Source organism: Electrona antarctica, assembly GCF_951216825.1.
Source record: "Electrona antarctica genome assembly, chromosome: 7".
Lineage (NCBI taxonomy): Eukaryota > Metazoa > Chordata > Actinopteri > Myctophiformes > Myctophidae > Electrona > Electrona antarctica.
In genome coordinates, this window is record NC_136812.1 from 33,792,042 (window position 1) to 33,814,582 (window position 22,541).

The window sequence follows — 22,541 nt, forward strand, 5'->3', positions numbered from 1 at the left end:
CTCTCCTACAACATTTCAAGTTTAAAACCAAATTGTTTTTGCGCGCACACGCGTGTGTGCGTGCGTGCGTGCGTGTGTGTGTGTGTGTGTGTGTGTGTGTGTGTGTGTGTGTGTGTGTGTGTGTGTGTGTGTGTGTGTGCGCGTGCGCACGCGTTTGCACTTACGGTCACCTTGAGCCTTTCGGTGCACGTGGCACATGAGGGCTCCGTGGCGGTCTCTGGCGCGCTTCGCTGAGTACTTCTTCAAGCGCAACACTCTCCCACTCCAGCAGGGATTTCCACACGCCAACGGTTGAATCTTCCTCTGGGCCTCCATTGCTAACCATTAGCGGCGGATTAGGAGCTACATACTACTACACTAGCCGTGTGTGTGTGTGTGTGTGTGTGTGTGTGTGTGTGTGTGTGTGTGTGTGTGCGTGCGTGTGCGTGCGTGTGTGTGTGTGTGTGGGGGGGGGGGGGGGGGGGCTGACGTCACGCGTGTCAAAAACATAAATCAATCAATATTGATTGAATATTAATATTGATGATGATCATGTGATAGGGGGAAACTTTCAATAAATAGACGCATTATCAGACGACGTCACACTGATAAGCACCAGCATGCGCACAGGCCGGCAGCACAAGAACACAAGATGCAAATGGAAATGTCCCTTCAAACTTTCAACTGTTTTTAGTGTGGAGGAAGAATGATTAGGATTTGTATTGTGATCTCTCACTCTTGAAATATATAATCCGTTGGATTCTGTTGTGTGTGAACAATAATAGCAATTCAAAGCAGTTGTCCTCAAACCCACATTCGATGACGCTGTCATAAGAACGGGAGGTGCGCTGATGATCACGGAAGCAGAGCCTATTTGTCCATGGCTGCACGCGCACCTGCAGCCCATCAAGTATAATTGCTTCGTCCCGCGATGGTGTCGTGCACGGTGCACGCAGACCTACGCTCAAAACAGTTGCATCCGCGATGCGATGCAGATATATCAGCTGTTCTCTGCGTGCAGTACTGTTGTGCAATGAAGTAAAATGTCTCCTAGACCTAGGGTGCACCTCACTAGCCAACACACACAAGAGGAGGTTGAATGAACTGAAACCAGCGCTCCCCAAAACAACCGGTTTGGAGATCTGAGAATTGATTTCAGTCACCCGTGCACCAGTCTCAATGTTTGTAAACAAATAATTGGTCTAGGCAGACCATAAGAACCTGGTTAGACCATCTGAGGAAAGGCCTACTATGGATATACTACAGATAGGTACAGTTTTCAAACTTCATGCCACCACATTCCGGACCCCTATCTGAAAATAGTTTGTGCCCACCCATTCAAGATTTGTGTTGTTAAAATATTGGAAATAAGAAATAACCGATCAAACAACAGTTTCTTCACTAGTAGGAATAAACACACCATTGGGGAGGTTTAAGGGATTTATTGACAGTGAAGAAATGGAGGGATGAAGGAGGGATGAATGAATGCAGATGTGTAGGTTCCGGGGGGGGGTCGCCGACCCTGAGTCTTTGGGGAGGAGGTCGAATGGCACTCGTCGTGTGGCGTTCGTCGTAAGGCGTTCGTCTTACGGTGTGCATGGACGATATCCCCAGCAGGAACCTGAGAAGGAGAGGAGAGAGTTTTGTTTTAATCGTTTGGTCCGCTTTTGGCGAGGTGGATGTAGTAGTTCTAGTGCCGAAAAGCTCCTTTGGGAGGAGAAGGGGTGGGGGTGGGTTGCGAGAAGCCTGTAGGAAGGCGGCTAGTGTGCGACGCAGCGAGGCGGGCGAAACGTGGAGGATTCTGGGTGGTACTGGGCAGGTATAAATCCAAGGGGCCAGTGAGGCTATTCAACGTTGAAGCTCTGGGCCCTAGTGGTAGGAGGAGGGACTACAGGCGGACCCGTGGATTCATGACCGGGAAACCCCGTGCAGCTGGGCTTTAACATTGAGCGCTCGGTTGCACTTCCGCATTTCACCACCAAAATTTGGTGGTCAAATGCGGAAGTAGACGTTCTGAGACGGTACTTCCGGCAGTCTTCCGGGTGCTTAAAAACGCCACTGAGCAACTTCCACTGACATGAATAGCTGGGGGGGCGGAGCTTCGAGCCAGTTCAGTCTCTATCCTTTTATATACTCTATGGTATAAATGGGGACAGGTAGATTGACGTGGAGGGCGGAGAGTGCCATGAAGGGCAGGGCCAATGTGCGTTTCTCCTCCTCCTGAACATCTGTTGTTCCAACTCCATTTAAAGGGACACTTCACCCCTTTTGCAACCAGATCTTATTTTAATGATGTTTGGGAGACAAGAAACACTTTCCTGGGTTTTTTATGTGGGTAATATGTGTTTTTAGAATAGTATTTCAAAGTGTCCATGATGTCATGGACACTGGGCTCACGTCCTGGACTACATCAAGGACTGTCTAAAGAGGACGAGACCGAAGACCGTACGGGCGACGCCATGTTGCTCCATGGAAGGAAAGAAACATGCGCAGTTGAGACCAGGAAGTTGTACATGCACAAATTTGGGCATGTACAACCATAGATATTATAAAAAATAGATGCCTCACTGGCCGTTGCAGTTCATTGGAGCGACGTGTATCCCAGTGAAGGCGGAAGTGCAGTGCTGAAGGCTTTTTTTTTTTTTTATAAATCTTTATAACAGTCATGACAATATACATTACAATACAAAACAACACAAACAAACACAAACAACAAAGTTATTAACAATACAACATCAGAGCCAGGGGGGATTATATTACTAACAGAAAACATTAAAGAGTGAACACAAAGCAACAGTTCTCCGCAGCTTTCTTATTTAGAAGTGCTGAAGGCATTTGCTGAAGGCGACACTCATGCGACTCCTCCATGTCTCTCGCTGTCACTCAAGTGACTACTGGCCAATCACAGCGCGTCTTTTCCGGGACTTATGTTACACACGCGGAAGCTTGACAAGCTTCCGCCAATGCTTTGCAAGGAATGCCGGGAAAATTGTGCCTTCAATGGTGACACGCGCCTCAGAGCCGGAAAGGGTGTCTACCAAGGGGGCAGGCAGGCTTTCCAACGTTGAAGCTCTCCTCCCTAGTGGTAGGAGGAGGGACTACAGGCGGACCCGTGGATTCATGACCGGGAAACCCCGTGCAGCTGGGCTTTAACATTGAGCGCTCGGTTGCACTTCCGCATTTGACCACCAAAATTTGGTGGTCAAATGCGGAAGTAGACGTTCTCAGACGGTACTTCCGGCAGTCTTCCGGGTGCTTCAAAACGCCACTGAGCAACTTCCACTGACATGAATAGCTGGGGGGGCGGAGCTTCGCGCCAGTTCAGTCTCTATTATATATATACTCTATGGTGTCTACGTATATATGTCTATGTGTACAACTTCCTGGTCTCAACTGCGCATGTTTCTTTCCTTCCATGGAGCAACATGGCGTCGCCCGTACAGTCTTTGCTTCTCGTCCTCTTTAGACAGTCCTTGGTTGTCTCAGTAAGACAGCCCTCCCCCTATCCACAAGGAGGAGCAGTGCACCAAAGCATTATGGGAATTGTAGTCCAGGAAGGAAGTGAGCCCAGTGTCCATGACAGCATGGACACTTTGAAATACTAAAATATCTAAAAACACATATTACCCACATAAAAACCCCAGGAAAGTGTTTCTTGTCTCCCAAACATCATTAAAATAAGATCTGGTTGCAAAAGGGGTGAAGTGTCCCTTTAACCACTCAGTGGGAGGAAACCCAAAAATAGCAGATACAGCGTCGGGGAGCAGCCGGAAGCAGCCTTATAACTCTATGGGAGCAGCCTTATAACTCTATGGGAGCAGCCTTATAACTCTATGGGAGCAGCCTTATAACTCTATGGGAGCAGCCTTATAACTCTATGGGAGCAGTCTTATAACTATGGGAGCAGCCTTATAACTCTATGGGAGCAGCCTTATAACTCTATGGGAGCAGCCTTATAACTCTATGGGAGCAGTCTTATAACTATGGGAGCAGCCTTATAACTCTATGGGAGCAGCGGCGATAGTGCTGGCAGTGCGGTGAACGCACGCACGTTCATTCGCAAAAAGTGTCGGTCTTGATTGTGTTGCATGGGGCCTTTTGATTTGGTGTAGCGCCAGGGCCCTCGGAGGGGTTGATTCGGCACTACTGTAGCCTAGGGGATATTTCTCATGTTATTTTAACAGGTTTAAAAACACTTCTTGCAGGAAAAGAGAGAGCTTTACAACTTTACAAAAAAGACAACTCTTAGGGGACTAACTATTAATGTGGGACAGGGTCTCAATTTGTGGGACGCCTAAAAAAATCTTGGAAATGAGGAACTGTAATTTAAACTTTGAGGAGAACCACATGGTGAAATGAATAACATACATACGTAGAGACTAGAGCGGTATGGGTGAAGTACCAACCTGCCAATCTCTCATGCCAGGGGCTGTCAACAATATGGTAAGCAGTACGGACTAATTTAAGAATGTGGATGGGTGTTTGGCAGTGCAATTACAGAAAATAGCTGATGTGCAAGCTCATTAATGTTAAATATTAATTACAAATTTGAATTGAGTACAAATGACTGTGACTTACCTTCTGACTAAATCTATATTGTTGTGGTGGTGAGAGGTAGGGTGGTCCTTGAGGATTGTTTAAAATATGCTAGTACGGTTCAGAGCTCAAAAAAGGCACTGGCATGACTGGCCTATATATTTCAGTGCTTGGGGGGAAGTTCTCTTTGTCCTTCCACGTCTGCTTGAAAGAGGTAGTTGTAATACTGCTCCGTATAGTTAATGGTGTCAGCTCTGACCCAGGCTATGAGTACAGCCTGTATCGTGTGTCCACAATCTGGGAACCCATCGACAAAAAGGAAAAACAGCACGCTCTGCTGTTTTTTCCTTTGAATTTGCCTCTTGGGGCAGGCCCCCATAGATATAAAAAAAATATAGATGCCTCATTGGCGGCTGCAATTCGTTCCGTCTCCAACGGGAGGAGGAAGTCAAGCGGAATCTTGAAGCCTCTGATTGGCCTACCGAACGTCCCCTTCCGTTCTTCCGTTTTTCTTCCGCTATGCTTTGCAAGGAATCTCTGGAAAGCTTGCCAATGCAACCACGCATCGCCATCCCTCCCTTTGCCTCCATGTTGCCTTCCGTTGTGATACAGACACCCCAGAGCTGGAAGAGGCGTCTACCTTTATATGTCTATGCTTGGAACGATAGAATGTGTATAACAGGGTGTTGGTCCGTTTGGCCCGCCCTCAGCCCTCCACTTCCTGTGTTGCGCCTATGTTTTCATTCCCACTAATAACATTCAGTAGCGCAGCTCGGAATCTGTTCTTCAGAGATTAGTGCCCATAAAGCATAGTGCATTGAATCATCATGCTAACAGTACATACAGATCTCCAATTTCTCATGTTATGTTTAATATCTGAACATAGCAAAATATCTCCAGCTTTTTCACACCCCAGTGGGGATTTATAGATGATGCGTTTAGTTTTCGTGTGTGGTCAGTGTAAGGAAGCAAATATTCCATGATCCGTCAACTCATGAGATTGATTCCTATTATTCAATATCTACACATGACTTTACAATAGTGTACTGTACAATACACTCCATTAACAGTGACCTTGCTCAACAAATGTTACCAAATGGCACTAAAAGTGGTTCTTTGGCACCTAATGTTGTTTGTGTATAGCCATCAAGGTCCTCGAGCCTCTATGTCTGACATTTGATGTGTTCACTGGTTGCAGGTGTCCACCTGCCTACTGGTCTACCTGTTAAATAACACATGCCTGGTCGTCCAAAAAACATAATGCAAGCAGTATTGTCCCTGGAAACTTTTCACATTGGAGAATACAACTCTGACCAAAGGAGCAGCCCACAGGCGTCGTAGCTAGTATAGGGGCTATTGAAGACCAACCAAGCAAATCTGAACGTTGAGCCTCTGTTTGTCAAGGAGACAAAGGTCTGGTTTTCACAGTTGGGTCACAGTTGCATGGAGAAGAAAACACGACCCCGCCAGGTAAATAGGATGTTATTGTCCCACAACAAAAGCATAGTCTTAACCCTGTGACCTCATCAGCTTTGTGGAATGCCCCTCTGTTCTCAGGCAGTCATCAGAGGAAGGCGTCTGCCCGGTTCTTTTCAGGACACTGTCCACACACCTCAGGTATGAGGCGGAGCCCCCTCGAGGACCACTGGTGCTCTTGCAGAGATGCGAGCAGTCCAACTAAAACTAGCTAAAAACAAATGGTATAGCATACACAGTACATTTTGTAAAATGTTAATTAATTGCTGAGATTTGAGACCCTTCCATTTAGTTTCATTGGTACACTGTCTGAGTTACAAATTGTTACATTAAGACACTAATTTTGTTTTTCAGGATTTTCAAATAATGATTTCTTTTTTGCACCAGGTTTTGTGGTTGTCAACATATAGCACTGAACCATGGGAAAGTCTTTTGATGTTACCCTTCTTTCTCAGCAAAGGCTATAGTTTTAAACCCTTGTGACAGCAATCTCTTTCTATTCTAAGTGAAACAACCACATAATGGAAATGTTTTGAGGCCACAACAAACTTTGCGTCAAAGCTGATTTTCGATTCCTTCATTGTCCCCATGCACATTTCCTTAAAAACTCATGATATTGACTGAAAAATGCAGCATTGCTTGTTTACTGATTGTGCTAATCTGAACAGTTTAGCAGATTGAGAGCTTCAAGTGCTGAAAGCGAAGGCAACTCAATCTCAGAATTTTAAAAGGCTTTCTTTTGCCTCATACAGCCTGCAGCCAAACGGCACTTGTGTTCTGACACGGCACATAAACACGCACAAAAGAAGTTATTAGCGTAGATGCAAATCAAATTACTAGCAGTGTAAACTGCTATTCCTTCCTGCACTTGGGCCTGTAATTACTCTGGCTTATAGGACTATAATGAATGCTAATGACACACTACTACAAGGCCATCTGCCTAACACTTGCATGGTTTCTTTTTCACTTAAGCGACGAAAAACAAATTTTTAGGTTAAATTGTTTTTTTCCCCATAACATTCATTCTCCATCCAAGATTAAGTGGGAGGGCAAAATGTTCTTGCCAAAAAAAACAGGATACACCTCTTTGTATATTTCTCTGTATCCTCTGATCCCATTTGTAAAGCTATCACCAAATCAAGTTTATAATAGTTAATATATGTAAATGAAGTATATGTTTTTATATTATTTTTCCATGGTTCCTCACTTGTAACAATAGATAGCTCTTCATGTGACCACCGTGCTCTGACTTAAGGTGCGTTACCCGTTCAAATCATATCATATAAATAACGGTAATGGGTCACACACACCAAGACTGCATTTCAGTAATTTATTCTTGCATTTTGGACAGGAGACAAACGTTCCGGCTATCCAGCCTTGAGCCTTCACACACTGATGAAGGCTGGATAGCCGAAACACTTGTCTCCTGTCCAAAATGCAAGAATAAATTACTGAAGTGCAGTCTTGGTGTGTGCGACCCATTACCGTTATTTATATGATATGATCCTCACTTGTATCAAACATTAAACTTGATATTACATTTTGTCTACTAGGAACTGAATATAAAGACAACTATATAACTGCACACTTCAGTCCTTGATGAAGTTTTAAAGGGTAAGACCACTTTTGCAGAGGTTTGGGTTGAGTTACCTTGCCATGATGTAACTCCAAATGTGGACAAGAAATAACAAATAATTTCTCCAGTGATTTAGATATTGATTACATTACATTACATTTTTATAAAAAAATAAAACCACATGAGTTTTGGTGATGCTCTATATTGTCTGAATCAACTCTGTGTTTGTTTACGCACTAAAAGAGTGACTTTGACAGCTGTTTCAGTGTACAGTGTAAGTCAATGAGGAGCATATTTTTAATTATCAATTTCTAATCACTGGAGCAATTATTTTTTATTTCTTGTCCACATTTGGAGTTACATCATGGCAAGGTAACTACACACCCCAAACCTCTGCAAAAGTGGTCTTACCCTTTAAGTAAAACAAAAGTTTTTTGTTGACAAATATTTTCAAATATTTAAAATTGTAGGAGAAAACTATCACACACCTAGCAATCAGGCATATGCACAGGTGCGTAGGCCAGTGGACATCAAAGAAAGCAATAAGGTACACCCGCACACTGTATCTGCTCGGCACAAGAGTATTGTCTTATTTAATGAAGCAACGTTTCGGTCACTAGGGACCTTCCTCAGGCATAACACATCATTTTGACAGAGTTACTTATATACAAACATTTGAAAAAGAATCAACCAATCACAATAGACATAGTCTAAGTAGAGGAAGAGGTACAGCTTGTGATGATCCTCAATTTGCTGACATAATTTAAAGACACAAGGACCCCAAATAACTTTTACATAATTTCAGTTACATTCTAAAAATCATTATACGAGAAAAGATGTAATGGTAGACTAATGGTTGTACAAATACATTAGGAAATCAACATAGTGATGAGTGATGAGACACTCATACTATAGAGTACTGAACATGCAAACTTATAACATGACGTTTAGTAACAGTTCATCATTAAGCCCCTTTGGGTGAAGGGTTTGAAGGGTATGGATCCAATATGCTTCACGTTGTTTGAGTAACAGGTCATGGTTACCGCCTCTGTTGGGCAGGCGGACTTGTTCTATACCCATAAAACGAAAAGAAGAAATATCATGTTTAGAGTCATTCAAATGGACAGCAATAGGGTAATCACGGTCGTTTCTCCGAATGGAGCTCTTATGTTCACTAATTCGTTGCTTGAGCTGTCTAGTGGTTTTACCCACATAGGCCAATCCACATGGGCAACGGATCATATAAACCACATGTGTGGAAATACAAGTGATTATACTCTGAATTTTGAACTTCTTGCCTGTATGGGGATGAGTGAAAGAAGCAGCCTTAAAAGTATTGCTGCACTGAGCACAATTGCCACAGGGATAGTTTCCCTTGGGCAAGGGACTCAGAAGGGTCTGTATTTTGGTATTTGAGTGACCCTGGGAGAATGAAAGTCAGCATGCACAAGAGTGTCTCTCAAGTTTTTCCCCCGTCTGGATGAGAATAAGGGGGGTCTTTGAATAGAGGTGCCAATTCTGGGTCTGATGTTAAGATATGCCAATGCTTTTTAAAAGTAGCTTTAATTTTGTGAGCATAAGGCGAATGTGTGGTTACACATGTAACTGAGATTTTTTTCTCCTTTTTTACACTTTTAGATAATAGCTCAGAACGGGGCTTATTTGAAGCCAATGTATACGCTTTGTCTAAACATTCAGACAAATAACCTCGCAAATCTGGCTTGCATCTCAGCAAATATTTAAAATTGAAAAGTAATACATATCAGTTTTATTGTTTTGTTTTTAAATTCATGGAATTTGGTTCAAAAAGCTAATCAGCCAAGACGTTTATATCCTACATACCCACATAAACCTGGACACTGTGGTCAAGTCTATGTGGTTATGTTGTATATGTGGGTCAGACCAAGCAAGCACTCAAAAGCAGAATTAGTGATGTTGAGCATAAACCACACAATGCAAAATACAAACCTGGACTATGCAATGTCGAGTCACTACGTGGAGGCTATATCTCTACATAAAGTCTCAGATTGTAAGCCAACAAAGTACAAACATGCAACAAAGTATAGGGGATTAATTTATTTATATGTAACTGATCATGCTCAAATACATCATATCATATCTCTCATAAGAGTTGGGATGAAGCTTCCCATTGCGGGTGCATTGACGTGACAACACAGGTCAACCTTTTATTTAAAAAAATAAAATAAAGAATTGGGGGATTTTTATGCATTTATTCATAGTACAGTAGGTAGACAGGAAACACGGAGAGAGAGATGGGGAGTGACGTGCAGCAAAGGCCGTCGGGATCGGGACTTGAACCCGCAGCACGTGGCTACATTGGAGCCTACAGCCTAGGTGCCCGGCCAGCTGTCCTAGCAATCCAGCCAACACTGGTGAACTTTTGACAGGGCGTCAATCAATAGGAAAAAAGAGTGGCTGACCCAACTTGGCCGGCTTTGCGCTTGTAGTTTTCTTGCAGTGAGCCAACCACTTTGGACCACATGTTGGGGTTGGTGCACTGCCGTGAGGCACATAGCAGGTGGGCAAATTGAGAATTTCCCACGGTGCAGTGGCAAATTATTCCTTGCCTGCGTGTGTTTGATATATTTGGGACTCACTGTAAAATGTAATTAAAAGTGGTCATTTGATTGGCCATGATTGAAGCCACCAGTGCACACAGCCACTGATAATTAGATTCAGCCCAATCCAACCCATCTCCTTGCTGTGCCAGGAGTACTCCACCCATCTCTGGTCCTGAAAATTCCAAACGTCTGTTGCCACACCCATAAGCCATTCCATGACTGCTCTTCACCTTGGTTCCCCTGATTCCCCAAAATAGTGTGTGCTGATTGGTCAGTACAGTAGGCTGTATGGCTTATCACCCTCTCTCTGTTCTTTTACCATCCACTCACCCAGCTAGGGCAGATAAAGGCTGGGTATGTGAGAATTCTTTTTTTATGCTGGGAATTAGCCATCTATATGAGTAAATTTTTGGGGGGATTCTGTAGTTTATTCTGTTGTTTTTCTAATTTATTCTGGGTTATCATGATTGCAAATGGTCCATGTGTCAAATGTTTAACACCAGGTGTTCTGTAGACCCAGCCAGCAGCCTATATGTAATGAGTAAAGGATCTGGAATATGGTCTGACGACAAAACATGCTGAAGAGGTGATTCTCCAGAATAAATAGCCCCTGTCAAAGTGGCTGAGTAGGATAGGAACGGGGAGATTATCTGAAGGAAAAGACACCCATTGAAACCTGGTTCAGCTATTTTCAGTAATGCCTAAAGAGAATGGTAAAAGCAGCAGAAGAGCACTGTTAAAGGTCAGCACGAACTCAGATCATAGAAGCTCAAACATGGCACAAAGATAAAAGGCCCAGTGAGAAATATCAATTACGCCTTGACATTTTCTAGAGAGACAATAGACCCCTGTGAAATAGTTTGATGTTAGTGGTTAGTGGCAGCACCCTTGCCAAAAATCTGTGTCTCTTGCGGAATGCTTTTCAGACCAATTATGGTTGAGGCTTTAATTTACATAAGAGGTATTTTTGAAAAATACTTAAAGCCTCATCATGGTACTGTACCACAAACCAAATATTGTGCATCTTTCTAACTGAACCAGTTGAGCATGTTGTTTATTTTGTTGTGATAAACACTGTTAATGTCAAAGTCAGGACTGCATAAAAGATGAGGAGATAGGAGAACACAGACAGGAAGTGGGTGTCAATGAGCACCAAAATGACTTGCACACCATCACACTATAACCACAGATGCCTTGGCTGTGTCCTTGCCACCAGCGTTCCCATTGTGCAATAGTTGTACATACTGAATACGCTCGCACGCACGCACGCACGCACGCACGCACGCACGCACGCACACACACACACACACACACACACACATTCCCATTAAATGTTTCTACATACAGTATTTAATTGTATTTTATGTAATACATTCCTATTCCTTTACAACCACAATATGTTTTTTTTCTCCAACCCTGGCAGTCAAATAATAGTCTCCTGATACCAATAGGACCATAATTGTGAAATGTTTGTACCCAATAGTATACATAATTGTGATATTTATTATAACCAACCATATTCATAATAACCATATTCACGTATACACACAACCTCATTTCGCAGTGCTGCAATGCATGTCACACTAATGTGTACTTCTATATGCTATTGTTTGTTATGTTGCTGCTATAATTATGCATATTGAGAGGCACTGATAACCCAAGTATACGTACTTGGTCAAAAAACCTGATTACCCAGTGACTTTTGAGCTAATTGTCAGCTGCATTACAGACAGACAGACAGACAGACAGAGACAAGACAAGACAAGACAAGACAAGACAAGACAAGACAAGACAAGACAAGACAAGACAAGACAAGACAAGACAAGACAAGACAAGACAAGACAAGACAAGACAAGACAAGACAAGAAAGACAAGGGCAGGCAGGCAGGCAGGCAACCTGCCGCATGGGTGGAGCTTCTTTTCCATCCACCAGCTGTCTAAAAAGCCGGAAAGACGTCGGGAGTCAGCTTCCTTTGGCCGCGCCTGTCGGCTCAAATGTGCCCATGCTGATACATGGGACGGATGGACGGCCGGACGGACGGACGTAGTTGGTAGTTGGAGTGGCTAGCACCAGTCAAAAACCTGAATAAGGTGAAACAGTTCACCGATGACCAGATTTTTCTTGAATTGATAACATTTTCCATAAACGACCTCCATAAAAAATGAAATGATAAAAGGCTGCAGATTTTGAGCTAAATTAATTGAACTCATTAATTGAACCCAAATATATATCATTCCACTGACATTCCACATAATCTAATGTCAAATGATAAAATATTTGTGTGCCTTGAGTCCACATAAAATTTTTGTCCAGTTTTCCATGTGTTTATGAGGTAACAGTACTTCATTAGACCCCTTGGTGTGGTTGTTATGTGCAATGATGTCTTCCCTTTGTATTTAGGGTTTCTTCCTGGAGGCTGAAACCTTCACAGTCAAACATGCCAATAAAAAAGAAAGTGATATAGTGACATCACATTCACAAACATTTTTTGTGTTCTATTGGGCTCCTATCTCTTCTATCCCCACAAATACCCAATTTTGAACAATCAGGCTTTCTCATCATATTTGGGTATTTATGTAGGCCTACAGTATCATAAGTATCTCCCTACTTTGTGTAATCCCTCCCTGGGATGAGGGTGTGGCGGAGAAATCAAATTTGCACATACACAGCGCCCCACCATATCAGGACATTGTGGTACTGCAGCTAAAACTGCTTTAGAAGCCAGACAGAAATGACATGGACTGATGATATCAGAGTGGTGATTTAGGCTCAAACCATTAGAAATACATTTGAGGGACATAAACAATATGATGATAAATATTAATAACAATTTTAAAATGCATGTTGTAGTTCCGTATAATGCATTGTGTTTTATCAGTGAACTATGAAGTGGTGCATATAAGACAACTGACAAGATATTAATTAATAGGTTGAAATTGCATTGAGATAGATTATTTTATGTAATCTTTTCATTGTGACCTAACAAAATGAATGCAGTTTTAATATAATTCAGGACTACATGTTTCATGTTTCGTCCCTTCACTCACTTTATCTAAGTCAGTATGCCCCTCTGGGGAAAAACTCCTGCCCACCATATTGACTGGTGTCCCTCGGGAGTCTATCCTTGACCGCTCCTCTTTTCCATCTGCAGCATATCTCTTCACCGAAAATAGCCTATCTATCTACTATATATTTTTACCTAACGTTAGCCTTAGAATTCACTGAATGTCCACATATGCCCATGCAGAATAAGGACACTAGGGTTAAAGCTTAGGGTTAAATGCAGTCTGCTCAGCTCTGCTATACTATATTTTATAATCTATCCAAAATTATTTGAAAATGGCTCAAATAGAAGTCAAAGTGCAGAAATATTAAAGTACTGTACATGAAGTGCTGCCACTAATTTATATAAATATTTTTGGAAATCTCTATGGGAAAAATTAATGGCGTCTGGAACGATGAAAATGTCTGCCACTGCTAATGCCTCTGATGCTAGACACGAGTGAGTGGAGGGCAGCGAATCAGCGACCCAGTCACTGATTTGGGTTGGCTATAGTCTACACTCTCACATTGCATTTTGTTTCAGTGTTAAGAACAACTTCACCCATTTAGTACACGTTATCTTCGTAAATCCAGTCCCAACTAATGGTCATTTTATGGCACTGTGTGCACAGAGGTGGGCTGTCGCCTGTGGATAGGTGAATTCACTATCATTGTAAAGCGCCCTGCATATATTTACCATTTACACATAGGCTACGGAGATGTTGAAAAAATGTCCTTTTAACTGTTTAACATATTGGTTTTGTAAACTACTCAAGATGACTACGTTGTGGCATGCAAATGTTAATAAAAATGTATTTGTAATACTCAAATCCTGTCAAGAATCTAATTTTGACACACCAAAAAGTGTGCGTTCACTGTAATGATACCTTTAAAGATGGAGTGCCGTGATTTCTTTCCACCCTAAAACATGATCATCAGGCCTTATTGTTATATAAGTGTACAGTATTTGTTAAAAGGTTGTTTTTAAGTGGGCACCCCCACCAGTTCATTAAGTATGCCTGGTTTGCCTGGTGGGTGGTGATGGGTGGTGATCCACCTGAACTGAAGCCGCACCCACAGCTGTAGTTGTATGATAAAGGGGGAGGGGTTAGGGGAGGGGCTGATAGTGTGATGTCACTATATTACTGTTTATTTCATTGGCCAGTTTGACTGTCAAGGGTTCAGCCTCCAGGAAGAAACCCTAAATACAAAGTTAATACACCATTGCACATAAAAACGACTCCAGGGTGTCTAATGAAGTATACTGTCACCTCATAGACACTGGAAAAATACAAAAATTGTGGCACTCCATCTTTAAAGTTAGTTTAAAGTTAGTTGTCTAATCTTTGATTGAATTCGTTTTTAATTGAGAGAAAGAGATTATAATAGTCAACTAACAGACATCCCTTCAAGAAAGAGAGATTAATTTGAAGTGTGAACATTGCAGTTATCTTCTTACTCTTCCGGTGAATGCTGTTGTCTGAGTAATAAATATTCATGCATACCTTTCAGGGCCTTTGTTGTGTTGACTAACCTCCATGCAGTCTTTGACTAAATAAAATTACAAATTATATTATGTATATATATTATGTATGTATGTATGTATGTATATATATATGTGTGTGTGTGTGTGTGTGTGTGTGTGTGTGTGTGTGTGTGTGTGTGTGTGTGTGTGTGTGTGTGTGTGTGTGTGTGTGTGTGTGTGTGTGTGTGTGTGCACACACACAGGGGGTGGGGGGTTGGAACATCAAAGGCTCCCCTATCTTTGCGCCATGTAAACAGTTGCGTGCCTTCAGTTAGTTCAAGAGCCCCATTTTAATGATTCCATGGAAGATTGCCACATTGACAAGCATCCTGTAATAAATAAAATTAACAAACATTTCTGTAGGGTCTTTTCAGAGGGAAAGAGAGCCCAATGTTTTTCTTTCAGATAAGTGGTCTATACATCCCCTGCTCTTTCCTGATTAGTCTAATCCAGTGAGAAGTGCATGCAGGGTTTTGATTGAGTCAGGCATCGAGGACCCGGAGGGGAGCCCTCCTGATAAGTGCCTTTACCTTTCACCTCCAGAACCCCACGCACGTCGCTTCACTGTATCCCCGCACCCTCTAATCTCATTTGGCCCAGGAAGACATGCTCAGGCACAAGGAGCTACGATTAGCATCACCTTTACCGAGGGATTCCAGTGGCTTTGGCCTCCTTGGACTGGCGCTGCCCTCAACCTGCAGGCACTGCATCAGGCAGGTGTGTGCACAGACAAATCTTCAGTGTTAAAGGGAAACTTTGCAAGTCCCGGCGGTGGCTCAGGGATAGAGTGGCTGGATGGTAACCGCAAGGTTGCCTGTTCAAACCCGGGCTCCCCCAGAGTTAGTGTCGAAGACACTGAACCCCAAATTGCTCCTGATGTGCTGGTTGGTGCCTTGCATGGTTTCTGCCGCCATCGGTGTATGAATGTGAAATGTGAATGAGTGGATGTAATGCCTTGGATAAAGGCGCTATATAAATGCACCATTTACCATTGTTCTGATTAGATCATGTACAGGGAAAACAATAATCTGGACCACGGCAATGTTAAAAATGATTTCTAAACTCTTGAGTTAAATTTACAGTGCGTGTTTATAGTGCACGTGTATGTATGTCTATGCACCTGTGTGTAAGAGTGTGCGTGCGTGCGTGCATTCGTTCGTGTATCCACTACATACATGACGCCCATTTGAGAATGCATACCGGTACATGTGCATGTGAACTCATGCATACACGTAGCATATCTGTCATGAAGTTTGTTTTGCCTGTATAAAATGCAGTACTGTACTGTATATCACTATTTACTATACAGTCACTACTTTATTTTCATGACTGTGTGGTTCTCATCTCCGGAAGTTTGTTAAAGCAGTGGGTCTTGACATTTTCATGTATTTGGCCGCAGACCCACATCTGAAAATATTTTGTGCCAGGGAACCCCATACAAGGATTGTTTTATTATTAAAATGTTTCATTAATATTTCACATTTTCAAATCATTTCTTTTTAAATAGCCAATGTACAGTATATGGTTAAACTTTTTGTGGGAATCCCCTGGAACCCCCTTAACCGTTTCCGTACATAGGACGTCGCCACACGTCCTATAGGGGTCCCAATCGACGCGTACATCCGACATCCTCACACGTCCTAGCGCATCCTCAATGATACGGGGCGAGATAAGAATATTCTGAATTCTTTCCTTTTTTTTATTTGTCAGTTCGCCTTTCGGCTACCGTATGCTACACTCTAGGCAATTGTTAGCTTACCATTGACTTAGCCGTTAGCGCGGCGGAAATAATGACTCGTCTCTCCTAATCCAGGGCGCTCTCCGTGGTGTTGAACGGATCGATATACTGGCGCTTCATTTCTGCTCCTCATCCGTCTCTCCCGCAAAATATGAACGCTTTTTGGATCATATATCGTATAAACTAAAACGATCGCAATGTAAGCTAGCTATGTAAAGTAAACTTTTTTTAGTGGATTGTTTCCAGGTCATGGGTTTCCGAGTAAAAGCGGCCATGTCTTTCCGGCACCCCAGAGCTCCTATTTTGAAGGACTTCCGGGACTGATTGTGTTAAGGAACCCTGGGGGTCCCTGCACCCCACTTTGAGAACCACTGGGTTACCGTAAGCATAAACAATCGCTGATGTTTCAGCAGTCAGTCATCTGGTCTGAGGTAGACATGGCAGTAGATTTCAGCAGACCTGCTCGTGTCAGAAACGTTTGCACACTTATGAAAGGTCAGAGCCATCCCAACCACGGACTGCCTCAGATGCTACCAGGTGGCAAGTGGCTTCGTAGCCACAGAGCCACGAGCAGTGGATTGCTAAACATTATACTTCCCATCCGACAGCGCCCTGCAGTGTTTCATTCACGTTCAACTTTTATACACAGCCATACACTATAGGTTTTTATCTAGTTTCCTCGGACACAGCAGAGAAGGGAAGGGAACTATTGACAGTGGAAATGGAGTGGAGGAAAATTGGCCTGCAACAATGAAGAAATTTGAATATTGCTATGCGTCATGCACACTAGGCTACTCCATTATGAACTACTTTCTAACTTGTGTGCCGTTACTGTATAAACCACCTAGCTCTCTATATTATTCACTGGGAACTTTGAGAACTTTATGCCTAGGCTATGATGATGTACGTACTTCATGTTAAAAAAATCACCCTGTACTAGAAAGAATCTTGCATTCAAGTACAGCTGTATGATATAAGCATGTCAGGTTTTTCACATTTTTCAAGAATACCGCAGCTTACCTCAAATAACCTAATGTACCTGGAATTATCAGACAACCGCCTCTATGCACTTTTACGAGTTGGTTAGTGGTTACAGTATCTTAGTGGTCCGTGGTTACGGGTATCTTATGACATGTTTTCACATATGGTGGAGCAGACTTGTAAGCTTACATCGACTGAATAGACTGGCATCAGCACTCTCAAGATTACAGCTCCTTATGCCTGTCATACTCCGTCGTATAACAACCCATGACCAAAATAGCACATTTTAGCAGAATTGTGTAAGCTCACAACTTGTGAGCTTGTAGATCTGCTCCTTTCGAATGTTTATATCAGGATTTAGACTACAACGTACCACTGAGCTTCTAGAATACATGTAGCTTCATCATAAGGCATGCAGCATCTTTAGCTCAACTCATCAGGACAATCACAAAGTTCGTCACCCATCATTATACCGTACGGATGATGAACGACTCTGAAATCATGTGCTCCTCAAACTCTGAATGCATTAACATACTGAACTTCCCTTTTTCGAAATGAAAAGGGAAAGAAAAAGACAAAACAATATATGGACTGAAGTCAAAGGTAGAAATGGAATATTAGTCTGCTTAATGTATGGAAACTACTGCATGAATTGTAAGACTGGTATATTATTACATTAAATGCAGATTAGGCCTACACACTTTAACATGGAGGATTTCTCCAGATGCAACTTGGACAAATAGTGAGCAATAATGCCCGTGGGATACAAGGCTTACTGATTAATGACAAATATCCTATAAAACCCTTTCACCAGGTGACCAATATGTTAGCCTTAAAGCCTCAACATGTTAGCCTATAAACCATGCTTAAATGTGTGTGACTATATATAGCAGTAGTTTTCAACCTTTTTCATATCAAAGACCATTTTATATTTGGCATTTGAGGCACGGTCTGGACTACCATGATGAGATTTTTCCTCTCAGACACAAAACTACAAAATATTTTGTTATGCTTTTGTCCGCACAATTCCATGCTGCAGCTGCATTGATGTGGTACCATAGGAGAGATAACAGGCAAACGTAAAAATAACTATTATTTTACATTCTCTAATAATTGTGTAGACTTCTTGTAAACTAAGTAACGCAGATGTTTAACAAAAATGTAACTCTTAATTAAGTGTACAACGAAATAAATGGACCGGTAAGGGTCCATTTGGTTACTAACTCTCCATCATTTTGCTGGGGACCACCTGAGGACCACTGATGGTCCCCGGACCACCGGTTGAAAACCACTGGACTAGACTAAGTAAAATAAACTGAGATTCTAAAAGACAAGTAACATCATAAAAGGAAGGAGTTTGAGCAAATAAACAAGATGCACACAGGGATCTACCAATCTACATTGCTATTTGATGAAAATACATAATAGCTTACTTAGGATGGCGCCTATTAAATAACAATTAATTTGTCATTGTCACAGCCACAGGTGCATGGCTTTATCCATGATTTTTGTAAGTAGCCTAAACTTTTCCCACAAGATTATTGCTATCTCGATCGTTTTGCAAATTAACTTTCCAAAAGTTTAAATACATGAATAATAGGCAATATAGGCTCTATACATACAGTATAGCACAAATCGTCAGGATCGTCTGATTAATTGAAAATGAAGCACCCTGATGTAAACTAGTCTTAGTGCTTTTTCTGGTTATATCCTCACTAGCAGTTTTTGTATTGACCTTCACTGTCGTTTGAACTGTATACCCATTGTACAAACTGTGGATAAAATGATCAATCAATCAATCAATCAATCAATCAGCTTCAGCGAGTTTGATTGGTGCCCATGGGCCATTAGGGCATCCATTCACGGGGCAGTGACGAGAGAAACAGATGACATGACATTTACCTAAGCAAATAAAAAATCTAAACAGCAGGCTTATAATACCACGTTGATTTGGTATACATTTAAAATGTGGACTCCCTGTGCATCATCGGCAAAAAGTAACGGGAGTGTTGTTGCAGTTCAATCAGTTTACAAATTGCGGAACTTGTCAGTCAGCAACACGAGTGATGCAGCATATGATGTGAAACTGCGTAAAGTTTATGCTTTCTTTTTACTTTCAAATATCCCCAAAAAATCCTCATAAGGTTCTGACCAGTGCATGCAAGTGTGCGTTAGTCACGGGACTTTACAGGTCTACTTTCTGGAAAGGGGGGTTCCTTAGTGTAAATCAGTTTTCCGACTGGCATGACATTAAACAACGTGGTATGATTCCCTTTCTCTCAGCTCATCAATTCTTTTTTTTCTTATCAGCTCCTTCACAATTTCATTTCTTTCAAATGGGTATCCAGGGATCCCCAAATTCAAGCCGGGGTCTTCAAACAACAGAACTACGGTTTACTGTTTTTCCGTCAAAATGGTATCCCAGATCCAATTTTAGATAACGGGGTTTAGCTGTGATTATGTTTTGGTCTTGCAGAGACAATTGCGAATATTCTGAAATGAGATCAGTTGTATCCCAGAACAATTTATCCGTGAATTGAGACAAATATGCCACCATCAGTCTATGAATGCCTTTTTGATAAGTGAACTGTGTGCCTGTCATGGCAATTCTCCATGCACCTTCCTTTTTTATTTTTATATCATTATCATCAATATAGCTATTACATTATTTTATTCTTCAACATCGATCCTTGAGGGGCGCTCAAGCCAATTCTTTTGATTTAGGAAATTAGTGCGGATAGTTACAAATACATTCACAATAGCTATCAAACTCGGCTTTGTATATGATTTCAGGGTCACATTAAAAAACAATAATGTAAATGACCCATGGCTTTCAATTAAAAGCGTCAAGTTCCCCCCACTTTTGTTTCATCCGTTATATTTTAGACTCAAGTGTTGAAGGGTGGAAAAAGTGTCCCCTCCTCATTGACTTTTATCACTAAATGAAGCATAAATGACCTGAAAGCGCTGGCTGTCGCGTTAAATTAAATAAAATAAAGAACAATTATCCTCTCTTTTTCTCTGATCTCGCGCTGAAAGGAATCCCAGAGAGATAAGGCAGATTGAATTCGTCTATATGGCAGCGCAGGCGCTCTGTTGTGCTCGAATAAAAATGTCAAGGGGAAGAGCTAAAGGGAGATTTAGGGCGTCTATAATTTCAAATCATAATTTTCTCCATTATATTTTCTGATATGACATTATTGTGTGGTTATTTATTTTTAGCTGCTGAATAATCAGAGTCCATTTGCATGAAGGAAAAACGTTGGCAAAACCATGAGTTTATTGTATTGAAGTTATACCTTATGAAGATGTATAAATTCAAAGTAGTATTCTCCTGCATGTGATTCATATATATGCATGCGAATCTTATTTTTAAGCGCTGTATTCAGATTATTGGTTAATTGTCAATTGAGGAAAAATGTGGGATTGATCCTCCATTTCGACTGCAAGGCTACCTGGCTACACCTAAAAGTAATTATAATGGTCTAAGTTGAATTATGATGCTTTAGGGGTTTGATGTAGAATTTGCCGTTCGGTTCAATGAAGTATCACCCTCATTTACAGCGCTAGATAAGAGCTAAGTCTGTCATAAAAATCTGAGGCTGCCCGTCTCCTCCCCTCCCCTCCCCAATATTGAATTGCACCTTGGGCAATAGTGCAGAATCGTGAATCTTAACTTCTCTCGGCATATGTTCCTGGCAGATAAGTAAACAATTTGGATGTGAAATGAAAATTTTAATTAATACTGAAGCCTAATATCTACACCTCCGTTTGCAAATCCTATTCCACATCACGGGGACAAAGACGAATGTACAGGGTAAATGCAATGCTATCCGACTTTTAATCCGCGCATTTTATTAAAGAAAAAATATATATTTTGGCTTATATTTATTATTGTATTGACAAAACCGAACGTTATATTATTACCGACATGTCCTCTCATTTAGGCAGAAAACTGTTTAAATTCACTCACATTGGTATCGCTAGAGTTTATAGACCCACCACCAATTCCTGTTTATATACACGTCCAATCGTGCGTGGACCGTGGACTGAAAATGATTTAGTTATTGGTATTTGGAGGCAATCTAAAAACAATCCAATGAAAATAAACTCGCCCGGCCCTCCGCGCACACAGCCATGTTGTGTTGTAGCCTAAACTTATAGTGCAAACTTATAGTGCATGTCACCTGAAAAACGTATAGCCAACAAAGCAGTTTAAATAAAACTCACATTTAACTTGCACTTATGGGCGCTGGATAAGTGAACCTATAATTAAGCAGCATGCAGGCTTCCTCCTCAAGTGATTAAGCAGTCAAACAAGTCCGACAAGCGGAATCCCTTCGGGGGAGGCCTCTCCTGAACTGTCAAACATCAAACACCGCACGAGGTTCATTTCAGTGTCAAGAAACATTGTAGGCTATATACCTAACGCAATGAACACGTTTTAAACCCGTTTAAAACAAGGACACGCAGCCAAATGTGGAAGCCAAAAAGCTTAATAATAGGCCCGATAAAGATAAAACTTAGTGGAGAAGTTGACATCAACCACAGCAACACATGCATGGGAAAAACATGCATGGATGATGGATCAACAGAAGGGTTGAAGTTATTGCAACGCACGGCATTCTCAGTTAAAACCATGCAGGTAAACGGCTTTAAATCAATGCATCCACTTGGCAACAAGCCTAATTAGTCTGGCCAGGAATTGAGTTAGGCTTAACAGGTTTAGTTTCCTTATACAAATACGTTTTAGTTGACTCACTGTAAACTTTTAAACGAAGACCCTTTCATGATGGTTGGAGATTATTTTTGTTTAGGTCTAATGAAAATGCATGTCCATGACAAGACGATATACGTTATCTCATTGATCAGCATTAAATAAAATCTCCTCCTTCTGTATCTTGACAATTAAGCACCATTAAAAATAATACGTCTACAGATCAGCCACAGGTTAAATGTCCCCCAAACAATACGTTATTTTTCTTCATAAGTGTCCAAATAGCCATACAGGAAATTGTAAATTGTTGAAGACAGATTGTCTTTATTCGAAACGTCTTTGCTCAGCAATTGAACAAAGAGCAGAGGTATCAACCTTCTAAATACAT

At 41.6% G+C, this 22,541-nt stretch overlaps 3 protein-coding genes across 4 annotated transcripts in view; 1 reads left to right on the top strand and 2 right to left on the bottom strand.

Moving 5' to 3' along the window:
- The window catches only part of LOC306926912 (claudin-18-like), a 34,489-nt gene extending 34,197 nt beyond the window's left edge, over nucleotides 1–292 (bottom strand). Inside the window, exon 1 of one of the 2 annotated variants that reach the window (XM_079506420.1) lies at nucleotides 165–292. The gene's annotated coding sequence lies outside the window, so the exon portion shown is untranslated. The remainder of the gene's footprint in view (nucleotides 1–164) is intronic. The other variant, XM_079506421.1, reaches the window with a different exon arrangement.
- The window catches only part of LOC306926935 (uncharacterized protein), a 347,556-nt gene that overhangs the window by 78,398 nt on the left and 246,617 nt on the right, over nucleotides 1–22,541 (top strand). The gene's annotated exons all lie outside the window — the stretch shown is intronic.
- Nucleotides 22,451–22,541, bottom strand: part of sox14 (SRY-box transcription factor 14) — a 1,980-nt gene continuing 1,889 nt past the window's right edge. The window contains exon 1 of the mRNA XM_079506273.1: nucleotides 22,451–22,541. This exon is cut by the window's right edge and continues 1,889 nt beyond it. The gene's annotated coding sequence lies outside the window, so the exon portion shown is untranslated.